At 39.4% G+C, this 14,874-nt stretch overlaps 1 protein-coding gene across 2 annotated transcripts in view; it reads left to right on the forward strand.

Annotated features, from left to right (window-relative positions):
• The first annotated feature begins 5,939 nt into the window (after positions 1–5,939).
• The window catches only part of Clvs1 (clavesin 1), a 179,253-nt gene continuing 170,318 nt past the window's right edge, over positions 5,940–14,874 (forward strand). The window contains exon 1 of one of the 2 annotated variants that reach the window (XM_029476174.1): positions 5,940–6,381. The gene's annotated coding sequence lies outside the window, so the exon portion shown is untranslated. The remainder of the gene's footprint in view (positions 6,382–14,874) is intronic. The other variant, XM_021161296.2, reaches the window with a different exon arrangement.

Below are 14,874 nucleotides of genomic sequence, written 5' to 3' on the forward strand. Positions count from 1 at the left end.
CCTAAACCTTGGGAACATTGTAGAAGTAAGACTCTGTAAGAGTCAGAGGACGGGGGAATTTTATGTGAGACTGTATCTCTTAACACTATCAGAAGTGACTCATAAACTCTTGCTGACATGACTACATAAACATGAAAAACAAGAATAGACATGCCAAGGTGGATGAAGTAAGAAGCATGAGGCCTCAATCACCCACAAAAAACTACAGGGAATTAAGGGATACTGGGAGTGGGAGAAATAGTCTACCCAAGGGAACAGCACACCAATTAGATATCTGATATCACTGGCTAGCCCTGAAAACATACATGCAGTTAACACAGTTAGTAATCTACAGACTGAGAAAGTCATATTTAGTTAGACATATGTGTGTGTATGTATGTATATATGTATGCATGTAACAACAATTAATGAAAAAAGAGGCCTTAAATTTGGAAGAGAGATGGGAGAGGTTTATGAAAAAACTTGGAGGGAAGAGAGGGAAGGTAGAAATGATGCAAGAATAGTATAATATCAAATATTAATATAAAATATTCAAAAAGAAAGAAAATGCTTGAGAAAAACACCCTTGAAACCCCTACCCTCCATTTTTCCCCAAAAATCATACTTAAGATGCATCATTTCTGGCAACTTAAAACCTCCTGGTAAGCTAGATCATTTCAACAAAATGTGAAATTAATTCGATCTTAAACTTGGTGTCTGCAGATGGGATGGCTTCCTAGGTGGAGCAGTCTCTGGATGGTCTTTCCTTCAGTCTGTGCTCCACTCTTTTTCCCTGCATTTTCTTCAAACAGGAACAATTCTGGGTTAATATTTTTGAGATGAGTGGGTGGACCCATCCTTCAACCAGGGGCCTTGCCTAACTTCGAGATATGGTCTCTACAGGTTCTCTTTCCTCTTTGTTGGATATTTCAGCCAATGTCATTCCAGTTGAGTCCTGGGAGCCTATACCCATGATACCATTCACAGACCATATGAAGCTCAAGAAAAAGGAAGACCAAAGTGTGAATGCTTCAGTCCTACTTAGAAGGGGGATCAAAATAATCATAGGAGGTAGAGGGAGGGAGACACCGGGGACAGGACTAGGTATGGGAGAAGAAGAAGAAGAAGAAGTACAGAGGGTAAGGAAATTGAATAGAGGTGTCTAGCAGTGGGGGATGGGAACATTAACCATTAATGTTGTGTTTCTAGAGAAAATGTTTATTTATTTGTATGTGTACATATTTGCATGAGTACACATTCATTATATGCTTGCATGTGCCTGCAGAAGTCAGGGGAAGGCATTGAACTTCTTGGAACTCGTGTTACAGAAGGTAATGAGCTGCTTGATGTGGGTGCTTAGAACAAACCCAAGTCCTCTCTCTGCAAGAGCAGCAAGTGCTCTTAACCATAAGGCATCTCTCCAGCCCCTAACCATGTAACTGCTGACTATACAGTTCTACTCAAAGAATTTAGTGTTTGCTTTGATCTCAGTTCTACTGCAATTGAAATTCAACTTGGAAACTGGAATTCAGCTGAGGACATTTTACACAATTGCCATTCTATATATGTCTGAGTAGGGTGATGGAAGCCAAAAGATTCTCCCAGACCAAACTGCCATCCATCACAGAGAATAAGTGAACAAACCTCATGGTAATCTTCTCCCACAAAGCTAGTCTTCTAGCCTTCTGCACAGAAAGTCTTCCCTCATACTTCCTGGTGAGATTTCAGAAATGAGAACTCAATGAGATCCAGATGTCTATCTTTTCCTTCTTAGGTTCAAGTATTTATCATCATCTACTATGCCATTGGCTGCTACTGTGTGTTGGTCTGCTATGGAAGGGGGTTGGAGATTATTGGTATTTTTAGATTCTACATCTTTAGAACAGGAAGTTCTACATTTGGGAACAGCAGGCATAAGGCAGTCACATAAAATCCAGAGATCTGGGATTGCAAACGGGTATAGGGGTTGAAGGAATCTTTGGGGATGCATTCAGCATGTTTTCCAACACTTCCTAGCCTCCTTACATGTAGGCAGGCCATTAGACTAATTCTGGTTATATGCCATGTGCAGAAATGGTTTGTGCTGAAGCATAAAAGCAGGTGCAAATTCTGCAGGCATTATTGTTCCCCACTGCAATAATGGCACTTAGGTGACTGTGCAGCTCAGGCCGCTTTCTCCCTTCATGCCTCACCTTTAGTGAGAATAAGAAAGACCCCATTGTTACGGGAAGACACTAGGACTGCAGAGGTAGATTTTACTTTCAGTATCTCCTAGGCCATTGTGACTAGTATACTGGCTTATACACTACATAATAAAAATATCGGTGAGAGATATTATGAGACTATATTGAGATAGGGCACAGAACTATGAATGGAATGAGATACGATCTAGGTAAATTAGAATGTTCTCATTGTCATAATTTGACCTTAGTCCTCATAAGTTCTTTCACCTCTTAAACATTTAAACCAGGCAGATGTCCAGAAACAAATTGCTTGGCCATTGTAATATCATCCTATTATCTCTTTCATACACAGTAGAATTTTTCTGGGTGCTAATCCATTCTTGCACTTTCAACTTCAGGTAGATAAACCTTTAAATATTGCTGACCAACTCGTGTCTAGATCATAGTGCACTGTATCTCATTTGGGGATCCCACATCAAATATCCTGATTACCAGATATTTACATTATGATTCATAACAGTAACAAAATTACAGTTACAAAGTAGCAACATAATAACTTTATGATTGGAGGTCACTACAACATGTGGAACTGTATTAAAAAATTGCAGCATTAGGAAGGCTGAGAGTCACTGGAATAGAGAGATGGGGGTTATAAAAATATAGAGGTAGCAAACAGAGTGAGAAGGGAAAGTATACACTGTTGTTGGCACTTTGGGGAAAAAGCAAATGTTCACATATATCAGGTGCATCTGGTTTAATTATCAGTGTAATTGATATCACTGATACATACCTATAATGCCAGTGCTCAGGAGGCAGAGAGGAAGAATCATGAGTTCAAAGCCATCTTTTGGCACACTAGTAAATTCTAGGATACCCTGTGCTACATGCAACTCTGTCTCCCAAATGAATAGAACCAAAACAAAAGGCCTTTTTACCTTATTTTCAGTGAAACTGAATTTTAAGCTTGCATATTTAAACTTTATGATATATGATTGTACTCTTCTAGCTAGTTTGCATCTCTTTACCATGCATCTCTCTTGATGCACTATGGGGTTATGGTGTCCCCAATAAACAGTATCAGCACTTATATGATCAGCATATTATGATCTCATACATATGATTGTCCCATCACTTAGAATGTATATAAAACCCACCTTTATTATTGATGGTGTCATTCAAATGTCTTTATCAATATGCATCAAAGTACAGGGCAACTTCAAGCAAAACTTTTCTCTTTTTTCAGAACTACACACTTCTGAAATGCCCATGTCTTGGCTTGCATTTCTCTTAGCAGGAATAGAATTGAAAAAGTGAAGTGTGTGTGTGTGTGTGTGTGTGTAGGGGGAAAACAGGTGTCAATAAATATTACACCACAGAAGAAGGGAAAGTGTACAACCCTTTTTAATAAATATATAGTCCAGGCTGGCATTCCATCCCTGTCAGGTTCCTAAGGTATGATGAAATTTTAAGCCTGTGCCACTGCATCCAGTCCACAGAAGTGTTAAGATGGCATAAATCAAGAGCAAATGAACTATTAGAATGGCTATTATTAAGAAAAAAACAAAAACAAAAAATGCTGGCAAGAATTGGGAAAAGAAATCTTTGTGCATTTTGGTGGAATGTAAATTAGTCCAGTTTCTATGAAAATAAACATGTATATTATTCAAAAACCTAGCATAAAGCTACCATGTGATTTAGCATTACCTTCTCAGGAGATAGACCTGAGGGGATCTAAGTCAGCATGCCACAGGAATATCCACACAACCATGTTTATTGCATCATTATTCATGGTAAGCAATATATGCAACTGGCCTAGGTGCCCCTTAGGAGATTAATGGATAAAGAAAATCACATTATTTTAGCCACAAGAAAGAATGAAGTTATGTCATTTGCTGGAAAATGGATGCAACTGGAAATCACCATGTCAAGTAAAATTAGTCAGGGAAGACAATACAAATATTACTTGTTTTTTCTCATATGCCGACTCTAAAATAATGGAAGGAGAATGACATGAAAGAAGACAGGGACTACTCCAGTACAGGAAGTAGATCAGAGGTGGAGAGAGGCAGAGAAATGATTAAAGTATGCATGTACATGACTGAAAACAGCATAATGGGAATTAATTAGGGAAAGTGTTTTCTTTGGACAGGTTCTCCTTTAGTGTATGCACATGTCTACGATGCGCTGAGCTGTGCCTTTGAAGACATCCCTCTAAGTAAGCTTAAGTAATGAAAGCTCACCATTCCCTGCAGGCCATTTTGATGTGCCAAGCCTGTTCAGATCAATTTCTATACAAAATTCATAGCATCATAAAATACTTTAAATACACATATATGTGTTGTGGGTTATGTCACTCATCCATTTACTCTCCCACTCAGGACATTTATTGAAGTACTGTGAAGTTCCAGGCAGCCTTCCATGGCTTACAAGCAGCAGTGGACAAAGTGGAGCTTTCCTCTGCCATGAGAGTTATATATACCACATGTGGGGGGAGGGGAGGGGGTAGGGAGGGGGGAGGAAGAGAGAGAATGCAATAACGTGGGATGTGGGAGCTGGAAGATTAAACATCATGATGAAGTATATAATAGGAATATTGGAAAGAGACCCATCAACGTTAAGTTTTTAAATAGATGTGTCAAGTTTAGGCAAATGTATGGAGGAAGACTGAGTCATGGTAGCAGATTTACTTATGTCTTCATACTACCCAATGCTCCTACCAACCTGAGGAGCAGAGGCTGCGGCTGGATGCTGCATTTGTGTCTTGTCTCCATCCTTTCTGTTTTGCAAACATTTCTCTTTGTCTGTCCTCTTCAGAAATGAGGCTTTTATCAAGAAGATCTTGCAGCCTATATAAAATTAAGTTTATTGTTTTTGATAATTTCTATTATCTTCAATGAAATTTATATGCATAAATACCTACACAAATTGCTGAGTAGAATTAGAAGACTGTATATCATATATATTTTCAGACTCTTGAAGTACATTTTGAAGTGGATCTGTAGGAAGATTATACTTTGTCACTTAATGTCTTAGGATATGGGATACTGTATGGATTTAAATGTTTTTGTCCTAAACCATACATCATTGCTCCTTTATCTTTCTTTCTTTCTCTGTTTCTCTGTCTTTCTTCTTTTAGCATGTCTTTGGTGCTTTATTAAATTATGCATTGCGTTTTAGTGGTAAGCTGACTTTTAAAATGTTTGTTGGATCTTCAGCATTTTATTTTTATTATGAAATAGCTATGCATGAAACACATTTGTTGTGATTTTTTTCAAGTGATAATTTACATGCACAATTCTTGAGATTAAAAATATTTTATGCATTCAAATTTGTTGATCTCTTTCCTGTGATTTCTTTTATTATTCTGCTTACAAAATGTTTCATATCCAGAGATCACTATAGTATACATCTTGTACTTGCTTGTTAAATGTTTTAATTTTCATTGATGTATTTAACTTACCTGTTTTTATTTTGACAAGATAGAGCCTTAATTTGATCCTTTTCCAACAGCCCATTTTCTGAATGTCATGTCATTTGTTAATAAAAATAATTATTTTTCCATAGGCATATGGTGCTTTACCATTTGTTTGAAATTTGAAATAATCTGCCCAAAAGAGCCTGCTTTAAATGTGGAGAGTGGTGGTTTCCAGTACTTTTTGTCCTAGTTATTAAAAGATTACAACAATCCTTAGACTGTATTGCCGGAATGGGTGAGTCCAACCTGCGGAGGCATTTAGGACCCAGGGGAAAGCCAGGCTTGGTACGGAAGGACAGAGTCTCTGGCGCACACGCCTCCTACCCAAATCACAGCCCCATGCAGCCCGGGCTCTCATTCACAGCTTTCTAGAGAAATCTGAGCTCCAACTGCCAGGATAGGGGATCTCACCCACCCAGTTCAGCCGCGAGGACACCTGCAGAAACACATTCTCAAAGCAAGCCTGGGCGGCGGTGTGAAGGTATTTGTTGCCTTTTTCTTCCTTCTGTGTTCGCAGAGCCTCCCCGCCCGTCCCCGCTCTAGCGGTGCCATGGCTGCGGCGTTTCAGCACTTCGGCGCGTGGACAGCTCCCATCTGCAATCCCACTGCACTCCATCCCTTCTGCACCCCACTCTTCACCGCCTCTGCGGTCCATCCTCTTGCCACGCCACACAGCCTGCGCTCCCCAGCCATCAGCACCCCATCTCCACCATCGCCGTCATCATCTCCACCAGCACCGGCGCGGTAACTACAGTCCACACAACTGTGTCTTGTCACTTAGACAAAGCCTGAGGTCAGCAAGATAGAGAGGGAAGAGCTCAAGTTCTCAGGCATAGAAGGGAAAGTTCAGGTGGAGAGACCCCCTGAAAACAAAGAGAGACGCCTGCTCGAGAGAAAGGGGAAGTGGAGGCAGCAGGAAGAGACCCCAGCAAAGGGACAGATGGGGACTTGCCAGACACCAGCAGTTAGCCAGATGCCTTTCAGCAGATTAGAGACTGTTTAGTTCAGGAAATTAACATGGCCTGAGGCATAGTATGATTCCAGGAAGAAATGTTAGCTCAGTCCTGATATTCTGGTTTTCCAATGGAGAGTCACCAGGAAGCAGGGTGGGGGATGATGGGTGACTCACAGCACCCACATGGCTGTTTTTCTTCCTAAGCATTTACCATAGAAACTCTGAAATTAAGTTTTTATTGAACTGTTTTTATAAAATGAGAACCCTAAAGGTTAACTCTGTGGCCAAAATGAAAAATAAAATGACGGTCGTAAGAACCTAACAAATAAGGCTTCCACTAGGAAATTCTATTTGCTCTAACATCTCCTTTTCTTGTCTACTTAGTTCAATTACCCAATCTTAAACCTCTCCTAGAAGGAGAACAGATATACCCCTTGCCCAAATGGCCAAAGTGGTAATGATATTCAGAGCAGATGGCCTGGCTTTGTTCATTACTAGTCAAGGACTGGCTCAGATTTGGAAGGCGAGATTTTTGTGTGCTTTCTCAGTAATCAGGCGATAACACCATTTTCCTATAAATAGTAAAGGGTAATAGAGTGCAGAAATTGAAAAGGCATTTTATGTAACCGTGGTTTGCCTGGCTCTGCTTTGCAGTGCTATCCTTTTCTATCAAAGCTGATGGGGAGTTGGAACATCTTTCAAATAGCCCATTAATTTGGACCTGATGGTCCGGGCCTAGGTCACAGCGCCTATTTGATTTAACCAGGATCGTTTGCTTTATAAGAGCTAACAAAGTACAGCAAACAAGTGCTTTCACCTGTCATAAAGAAGTGTCTGGAAAGGGACTCTTTGAATTGATTTTACCGAACTGCAAAGTATTGTAGTTTCTTTTGCTGCTGTTTTTGTTTTGTATTTTTTTTTATTGTTTTTGTCAACATAAAATTGGAATCTTAATTTCAATGTGTGGTATCTAAGTAGAAATGTTGTTAGGTCATTGGTCACAAGAATATTTAAACTAAAGCATAGAAAGCCCCACTCAACAGTACCCTGGTGTATTTAATCTGTCTCTTGGAGAAGGGACACTGAAGCTAGTTTTGTTCTTGCTTCTCTTTAGAGGCACCACCCAAAAGAATAGAGACTCACAAACAGATATGTTCTGGAAGAAGCTTTGTGCAAAATTTTATGCTCAATAAGCTTTATGGATGAGGACTAGTCATGTCATGACAAAAGTTTGTGTATAGTTACTAATTATATGAACTTAGGCTCAGTTCTATTTCTCTCTAAATTTTATTCACTTTTTAAGCTTAAAGCATGAAAATATTTGGCAAAGCCTATGCATTTAGTCACATAGCTACTGTCCTTAGACTGATAATATGCACAACAACCAGGGACTCTCAAGACTCTGGGAAAGATTTAAAAAAAAAAAAGTCCCTTATCTGTGTGCAAACAATGGTCCAGACCAGGAGGTTGGAAAATGTGTACGTGTGGCCAATTTGAGCTGCTTCACCAGAAACACAGGCCCTGAATGCAAAGCATCCAAAGATGCTGTCTTCCTGTACTTAATGCAATTTCCTGAGGCTGGTGAGATTTCAAAGCAGGGCTGCTTCAGGGGGATTCACAGGCACCTGTCTCAGAAGCAATGCTTCTTTTCCCTATCTGAAATATGCCAAGCTTATTAATTTTTATAGCGTGCTACTGTTGTGGCTTTCACACATTTCTTAGCTAGGTCTGTTTATTTTTCATATTGATAATAACAAAACTTTCTAATTTAAAAATGTATTTAAAGGCAAAAAGAAAGATTTTTTCCCCATGCCTAGTGCCCTTTTTGTGGATGTGTTTATGGAAGGGTACAGAATTTTAGAATCTGAGTGTATAGCTGAGAGGTCCATTTCCTAGAGAATGAAGTCTTGTACTCTGAGAACTGGTTATGTCGGCCTACATATTTGGGCTTGCTACTAGAAACACCCTGTTATCTGAGAATCTGCCCCTGACTTCACAGACTCTGTTGCTGCTGAACCACCCTTCATAAACGGACTCTGGCTGGCTTTGATCTTCTCTCTCTTGTGACACTGTGACTCAGGCAGAGGAGGTGACACACAGCACAGAGATAAAAAGCATGGCAATTGTACAAATATATTAACTCAGAGAACCCCCCCAGGGTCATGGAGATAGCTGGTCCTCCATTCTTACACCCTTCCCCAAACAGTCATTGTTTAGATAATTATCACTCATCCAGATTTCCCGGGAAGGAAGCTTTAAGAGAGGGCCCACAGTGTGAATGACCACAAGTCTGTGACCCTCATTTGCCCAAGTGCTGTGTCTCTTTAGAGAAAGCTGGACTCAATTTCCAATCCAAGTTTTTCTTGGCTTAAAGGAAGTTTCACCTGACCAGCTGGTCAGACACTGCCCTATAAAAAACCTTTATGCATTCAGATATAAGTTCATTATTCCCCCACCTTCTCTTAGTTTTCCCCATCAGGTCACCCTGTGTTGTTTATTTTCTATAGACTTGCTCTATGTCAGGACAAATGGAAAATGCCCTTTTGTGGTAGGCTAATTTCCCAGGTGCTTTTGTTCGGCTTGACTTCTGTTAGAGGAAGAATGTTTCAGGGTGAGGTATTCTGTGTCCTGGGCACTAACAGCTGAATCTCTGATTCTTAGATATCATTCAGATAACTGGCTATCCCTTGCCTATTTCTGTTTCTTAAAATAGCATTGCCTCAATTCAGACTCTATTATTGCTCAAACACTATTACATAAACGTCCATACCTTTATATGTGTCACATGCATAGGTTCCTTGATGTTCTGAATTTTACAGATTTGGAAGAAACAGGAACAAAGCAGTGGGGCATGGGAGAATGGAGGGGCTCAAGTTACAGGCTTTATAGGCAAACTTCTCAAAATGGGGTCAGCTGACATTTTCCCACACTTCCTTTTTTCATTGTCTTTATTTCTCCCCTTTATTTCCCTCCTTCCTTCCCTCTTCCTCTTTCCCTCCCCATCATTCTTCTTTTTCCCCACTTTTGCCTTTCATTGTCTCTTTAGCCCATCCTTTCTTTCTTCCTCTGTTCCTTATTTTTAGGTGCTATATAGTATGCAAGCACACGTGGATGTAATTTATAGGGTGATACAGTAAGCTGCCATGAAAGCCATTGCCCATGTGAACACATATGCTAGTGACATGTTTATTTTTCTATTACTGTGGTACTGATGTCCACAGACATTGTGAAATTTGCTTTGGGACAGGTCATTTATCCCAGCAATTTGAGGTCATTGCTTCTCAGGTCTGATTTTATTGTTCATTCAGTGAGTCAGGGGTACATCTCAGTAGTCTTGTGTTCCCAATAACCTATGACCTTATGAGATTGCTACTGATTAATGGGCTACCTTTGGTGAAATTCTTGATTGATACATAAAATTTACACATATTTGTTGGACACAGGGTGATCTTTCAATGAATGTGTATAATGTGCAGTGACCGAATCAGGTTAATTGTCAATTCCTTGCATTAAGAACCTTCCTACTTTTCTGCTGTTGTTAAGATTTTGTTTAATTTGACTTAATTTGTTAAGTCATTGTAAGCTGTAGTTGACCCACAGTGCTCTGGAATAATGGAGCTTGTTACTCAAGTCCAGTGATGTTCTGGTACTTGTCTCAACTCTCCATTCTTCCTTCCCTTTGCAGCCTCTACTCCTATTCTCTTCTGCCAAATCAATGTGTTTTGTCTCTTATATGTGAGGGAAACCATATTTAGTTTTTCTGTGTCTGGCTTATTTCACTTAACATGGTGAATGGACCTCCCTTGAAAAATGAAGGACTACAGTTATCCTCTTATTTAAATTTTGTACAGCCAGGTGTAATTAGTAATGACCTTTAACTGCAATGAAAGGCAAACCATTCTAACTTCTGAGGCAGTTCCAAGGTCAGTTGAGGGAAAAGAAGTCTGAGTTCTTCTTTCCTCTCATGCAACTCTGGAGCAACTTTCTCCATTCCACGTTTGCCTGGTGGGTTTCTTCATTCTGATCCTTGCTGGGCCCATTGTTGTCCCAACTACATTCATAAGAAGAGTCCCGGTTACTTAGATGTCCTGGAAAAGCCAAGTAAATTACCCCAAATTGGGGTAATTTAATCCCAATTTGGGGAGCCTCATTGCTCATCCACCTCTATATTATTTTTCTCAAACCATGGAGTCTATTTGGGGAAGCATCTTTTTCCTTTGAGACAAAGTAGTTAGGCATTTCCACCTCCTCTCTTCCTCTCCCAGAGATATGCCTACCAAACACAGCTGATCCACTTTGGCTATGGACTGCCAACTGCTTGGGGCTTCTTCATATGGTGATGGAGCAATATCCTAGGATGACATTTCAGTCTAATTTTTAACATGCATGTAACCCTCTCCCCTGTGCACCATTTTCCCCAAGCTTAGAAAGTGAAAAGCACCCTAGTAAAACCCTTGTCCCACCCTAAGCAGTGTGGAGGCAGGAGGAAGAGCTTCTGTCCTCTAGCTTGCCTAGCCTCCTCTTGCCTGGTCAGACAAAACCATCAAAAATGACAAAAGAGTGTTTTAGAACTCAGGAGTCAACAGTTTGCCAAATTGCTCCAATGTACCTGAGGCCTAGTCTATTTTCATTTTGATCAGAAATCTATTTTGGGTAAGAAGTTCTCAGTGTCTCTATGTTGATGGAACTCCTTCCAGTTTCCTTTTAACCTTTCTCCAGAACAGGAGCAAATGGAAGCACATGACTGTGTTTGGTTGCTATTTTAAAAGGATCCAAGGGAGTCTACACAATGAATATTTATGGGGAAGGAGTAAGCCCTGGGTTAGGGCTGAGGTAGAGGTGATGGAATGCTGACAGTGAGCCAGGACTAAATTCTGATCACGCTACACTTTCTGATGATTAAAGGTCTCCACTCTGTCCTTCCAAACTCTTCCCAACCCTGGTATGGAGAATTCCTATCTGAAAGTAGGCAAAATTTGATGAAAGTCAGTGCACACAGCAACATAGGCAAACTCAGGGCTTTGGTCCCTTGGTCTGCATAAAGGAAGAAGTCCCACAAACCATACCAACCCTCCTGACAACCCAACAACTGCAAAGAACCATTTCGAGCACTGACACACTCTGAACGTGTAACTAACAACCCTGAGCTTGAAGTGTGGGTCCCACTAACAATAAGAGAACATGGTAGCGTTCTGGAGAGATCTCAGTTAGAATTGTCCAGAGGAAGAGGCTTTGGTCAGTGTGATTGTAAGCATCGGTCTAGATGGTCCAGTATCATCTACATTGACTTCACTTGGTATAAAAATTTCTTGCACTGAATGTGGTAATGCATATAATGTGAACAATCAAGAAGCTGAGGCAGGAGGATTGTGAACCCGAGGCCATATGGGCTACATAGTAAAACCCCTTCAAAAAAACCCAGAAAATTAACAATAAACCACTAAAAGATAAAACTATCAAAGCAAACAAATTAAAAATCTCTTTGGCATCCCTTGGTGAATATATGTGCAATTTACATAATTGGAATGGAGTTTTAAACAAAATAGTTTTAAATGTTCTTTTGTCCTAGTGGATGAAGTAGTGGATTAGACTTTAATAGATAGGGTTCATAAAGATTCACTTTTTCCTTTCTTTTGTAAAAGAAGAAATCTCACAAAATAAACATGATTTTCTCATTTCATATTTATAGTAATAGGCATGTGAAATTCTACTTATCACTAAGAACACACAGAAGTCACACTAATCTGGTTTTATTTTTTAGTAATTTGTGTCCACATGTCTTAAAGAATATTAAAGTTGTGTGTGTTCTGTTGTTACTGTTTTTTTAGATAGGGTCAAATTTTGTATCCCAAGTTGGCCTCAGATTCATAATCCTTCTGCTTCAGTCTCCTGAATCTTGTGATTACAAGTTTAGTCACTATGCCTGGTGAGGTTTTGTAAACATTATCTGTCTGATCATGATAATGTTCCCTTCTCTCTCCCCACTTCATGCCTGATGTGTGAGTGATTGAGTGAGTGAGTGAGGGTGTGAGTAAATGTGAGTGTGTGTGTATGGATGAGTGTGTAAGTGTGAGTATGTGAGTGTGTGTGAGCAATTAAATGTGAGTGAATGTGTGAATGAGTGAGTATGTAAATGTGTGGGTAAGTTTGTGATTGTGAGAGTGAGTGAACTAGGTGAGTTTTTGATGAGTGCGTAAGTGTGTGAGTGAGAAAACATGAGTGTGTGTGCATGAGTGTGTGCATGAGTGTGTGTGGCATGAGTGTGTGTGTGTGTGTGTGTGTGTGTGTGTATGTGTGTGTGTGTGAATGAGTGTTTGTTAGGATGCAGCTACCAAGAATGTGTTGTTAAAGATGGCAACACCTCAGAGTTAATGGACAGCCATGAATAAAACATGGATGGGTCATTTGTAGTATGAAGGCTTGTTATATGTATATGTGTATATGTGTATACATCCACATTTTGGTCTAAGCTCTCAGTCTCTCCTTTCACCTAATAATTAATAACTTGACTTTAGAGATTGGCTGGAAATTAGATAATGTTATGTTAAGGCCCTTGGCACATAACAAGCAGTCACAAGTATTTGTCTTTTCTCATGCCGCCACTAGCTCATTATTTGACTTTAAGCCCGCCTGGAAGCTACTGTGCATCTCAACATCTTTTATTTATTGAGAGACAACATAATTATGATATTAACAAGAATACCACAGTTAATGGCAAATAGACTCTTTTCATTTCATAAGCATCTTCAGTTGTCTCATTCCACAAGACTTTACCTTGGTGTTTCCTAGGAAATTATCTTTCTTTGGCACACTGAAGGACCTTTGTAACAAAGGAAATGTAACTGATGTAAAATGCTTTGAACAGTTATATATTTTTAGAGGGGACTTTGCTATGATTGTTCTGACCTCTTCCAGGCATTAATATGGGTTTCTGAAGATGATAACAAAATTCATGGGAATAATTGGTGATAAAGGACCTGAAATAAGTTAGACTTGAAAATCTCTGCTTCACTAAGAGGCTTATTATTATTATTATTATTATTATAGATAAAAATATGCTATGCATTTATAAGCCACTTCCTTAAGAATGAATTGTGGATGAGCAAATAAGTACATAGATTTATTTTTGTCTTACTTGAGATGAAATGCTTGTCTGGAATTTAAACTCCTAGCAGTAGAGACTTCCTTTTCTCCTCATTTATACAAAAATAATACAACCCAAATTTATAGCTTATTAGAAAATTTTGTGGATTATAGGCACAAGCATTCTAGCTTGGCATCCCAAGAGATATTCCTCTTTCAGAGTACAAACTCACGAAAAACCCTGTAAGCACCGGGGAGAGCTGCTTTCTGCACCTCCCTTTCTGCTTGGTGAGCAGACCTCACTGTTGATGCCACACTTGGCCTTCTTTGAGGTATGGTAAAGAGTGAGTCTTTCCAAGACAATGGCAGGGTCTTTGATCTGTTATATTGGCAAAGGAAAATATTAAAGAGAAGAACAAATTATTAGTGATAGCTGGAAAGGCACAGCCAACTGAATCCTAAATAGCTTCAGCCATTTCCCAATGTTAAAAAGAGAATAGAGAGGGTAGGTATCTATCTGTAAGGTACAGCACTGTTTAAGGCTGTCTAAGACCACCCAGAGGTAGATTTGGGCTCACAGAAGGGTTAGTATGAAAGAGATATGAGGGACAGAGAGTGGGGGGTCTAGAGCATTGAGAGGAATGTCAATCAGATGCTAAATAGCAAATCCTTAAACCTCTGCTACACAACAGAGTCGAATCCACACATGAATGAAGAACATAGCCCAGAGAGGTTATTTGGATTATCTTCCCATTCCTACCTCTTGGCAAGACATTTAATTTCTTCACATCTCAGATTCTACTCATTTGGTCTAGTCTTTCTAAAGTGTATTATAGTATATAAAGAGAATATGTGTGTGTCTGGGACATAATAAGTACAGCAATAATAAATAATGAATTATAGATATTATTATTGTGAATACTGTCAGGAAAGTAAACCACTCTCACTTATGAGTAGGACATCAAGTCCAATGTAACCTGTTCATAATTCAGAAAAGCCGAGTGAAAACACAAGTCTGTGGTTGACTGAAAATGCCACATTGTGATTAAACATTCTTCATACAGCTTTTCCTGTGCCTTAACTAGCATTGATTGGTGTTATTTAAATAGCAGTTGGTTCAGGATTCCAGTATGAAGAATTTACCTTTAATGACATATATATATATATATATATATATATATATATATATATATATATAT

The sequence above is a fragment of the Mus caroli genome, chromosome 4, assembly GCF_900094665.2.
Source record: "Mus caroli chromosome 4, CAROLI_EIJ_v1.1, whole genome shotgun sequence".
Taxonomy (NCBI): Eukaryota; Metazoa; Chordata; class Mammalia; order Rodentia; family Muridae; genus Mus; species Mus caroli.